Raw genomic sequence first — 3045 nt, 5'->3', positions numbered from 1 at the left:
TAACTAGTTCTAAGTTCTAGGGGACTAATGACCTCAGCAGTTGAGTCCCATAGTGCTCAGAGCCATTTGAACCATTTTTTTGAAAGTGATACTTATGGTGTTGAATTGGATTTAAACCAGCAAAACTGGCTATTTTTTAAGGTACTAGGGTAATAGGAAGTTACTAGTCGGTGTCAGCAAACGTCTACAGGTGTCCCTAATTTCTATTACACAAATTAAGCACAGAAGAACTATATTCTCTTGGTAACTATTCCTATGAAAAAATGGGCCCTGCGTAACAAGCAAACCTCATATTCGTGGTGTTGACGGTCGAGACGAAGTTCTTCATAGATTTTTGCACAGTATAATGAAGAAATAACCATTAACACAGCTTACTGATTCGATCTTGTGCGAAGACCCAGTATGTTAAGGTTTTATTCCGATTTTGTTGAAGAATTTCTTCTAGCCGGCCGTTGTGACGAGCGGTTCTAGGCGCTTTAGTCCGGAACCGCGCTGCTGCTACGGTGACAGGTTCGAATCCTGCCTCGGGCATGGATGTGTGTGATGTCCTTAGGTTAGTTAGGTTTAAGTAGTTCTAAGTCTAGGTGACTGATGACCTGAGATGTTAAGTCTAATAGTGCTCAGAGCCATTTGAACCATTTGAATTTCTTCTAACAGTTTCCAGCTTCATTAAATGAAACATAAAATAGCGACCAAGAGTGCATTGGTGTGGATCGAGATTACTAATGAGAGCACGTGCCGCCCTTACATCACAATGCATGTGTGGAACTACTGAGCTAGCAAGACGCTGCTGCCCGCTGCTCTTTCTCATCGTCATATCGGTTTTAATTCAGTGTTAAAGATAAAAACATTTGTTGCTTATCTGAAGTACAACATTCCTGTAGTCCAAACATTAAAATTTCTATCTCATTATTTCATCTTACATGAATATTATGTAGGATAAATCATTGGAAAGTATATGCCAGGTGAATTAAGTGGAATAATTCAGGTCCACACGCGGAAGTAAAAGCACTGTGACAAGGTTAACAAATATTTGCAACCATGAGGCCAAGTCTTAAATGTTCTAGATTCAGCCATGTAGCAAAACGCTAGTCGTGCTGGTCATGTAAGCACTCTCAGAGGGCAGGGAGCAGCAAGTTTGCTTTTTAATCAGCGTTACTTCCTGATGATATCTGACGCCGCCTTTCTATCTATCTATATTTAAGGCAGTGAATTAGATTTAATCTAGAATTCCTCATTTTTTAAGCCTCCCGAGGGGGGAGGGGGCTGCTAACGCCGGTGTTGTATAATATCAGTACAGGTATAGAAAAACTATTGAAATATTGACGTATATAAGTTTCCATCATGATTACAATTTTCCCAAAATACAAACGAATAGAACACTTTCTCTGATAGTTTTCAATGATTCAATGCAGTGATCAATACATTTGAGGATTCAGAAGAGGTGAAAATGAGGGCTATTTTCATTAACACGTTAATTAAACTGTAGCTGGGAGCAATGTGCAATTGTGCGCCTTCATATGTTTTTCAGCTTGTAATGCATATTAACTAACCAGTTCATTGCTTTTTTATGTTAGTTTCTTGTCTGTTCATAAAATGATGAAACGAATCGAAATCCGTATCACTGGTGGTTCCATCGAATGCTTCCAGGGACTGGTTTTGTGTTGTTGCATGGTAATCGTGAAGTAGACCACTACACCTGTTCCTAAAACGCACGTGGTTGACAGAAGACTTAAGAGTTGTATTCTAAATCGAATGTTAGAAATAAAACACGCTCTTGTACCTGGAATTTCCGTGTTAGTTCATGAAGATGTGTAAATAAAAGTAAGAAGAAGCCCTATCGCGAATGTAGCACATCGTCTAACAGAGTGGATATCCAGATCTAATCACTCACGATTCCAGCAACGAAAACGCATTCTTCTTGCCACTATCATAGTCAAAACGTTGCAACGTCATAGGCATTGTTTGGCGACACTGTTGTCCTGATAGTGGTGTGCGGATGTCGGTCTGATTGATCCTGCTATATTCGCTTGACTTCTTCATGGCATCTCGATGAAATATTCAGAATAATTCTCACATAGGGTATCACTTTAGGTTAGTAAAGTGTTTGATCCCAAAAAGGTCGTTTCATGTTTGTAAAAGATTGGGAATTCTTACAACAGCCTCACAGTACATTTACTCACTAGTGAAATTAGTTCTCAACAACATGGACCAGTTTCAAAACAACAGTGACATTCATGATTATAATACCAGAAAAAAGAAAGACTTACACTATCCTTTACTCAACCTATCTTTGGCACAGAAAGGGGCAAAATATGCTGCTATAAAAATTTTCGACAAATTACCAGACGAAATAAAACGTCTGACAGACAGCAGTAATAGCTTCGAAAACAAATTGAAATCATGTCTCCTTGACAACTCCTTCTATACCATAGATGAATTTTTGATTAGGAATAAATAAATCTATAAATGTAGTATATGCATTTTGTGCCATTTAAGGGAATGGGGAAAATAATAGAAATACACTCCTGGAAATTGAAATAAGAACACCGTGAATTCATTGTCCCAGGAAGGGGAAACTTTATTGACACATTCCTGGGGTCAGATACATCACATGATCACACTGACAGAACCACAGGCACATAGACACAGGCAACAGAGCATGCACAATGTCGGCACTAGTACAGTGTATATCCACCTTTCGCAGCAATGCAGGCTGCTATTCTCCCATGGAGACGATCGTAGAGATGCTGGATGTAGTCCTGTGGAACGGCTTGCCATGCCATTTCCACCTGGCGCCTCAGTTGGACCAGCGTTCGTGCTGGACGTGCAGACCGCGTGAGACGACGCTTCATCCAGTCCCAAACATGCTCAATGGGGCACAGATCCGGAGATCTTGCTGGCCAGGGTAGTTGACTTACACCTTCTAGAGCACGTTGGGTGGCACGGGATACATGCGGACGTGCATTGTCCTGTTGGAACAGCAAGTTCCCTTGCCGGTCTAGGAATGGTAGGACGATGGGTTCGATGACGGTTTGGATGTAC

Source organism: Schistocerca americana, chromosome X (assembly GCF_021461395.2).
Source record: "Schistocerca americana isolate TAMUIC-IGC-003095 chromosome X, iqSchAmer2.1, whole genome shotgun sequence".
Taxonomy (NCBI): domain Eukaryota; kingdom Metazoa; phylum Arthropoda; class Insecta; order Orthoptera; family Acrididae; genus Schistocerca; species Schistocerca americana.
This window is presented reverse-complemented; position numbering follows the sequence as displayed.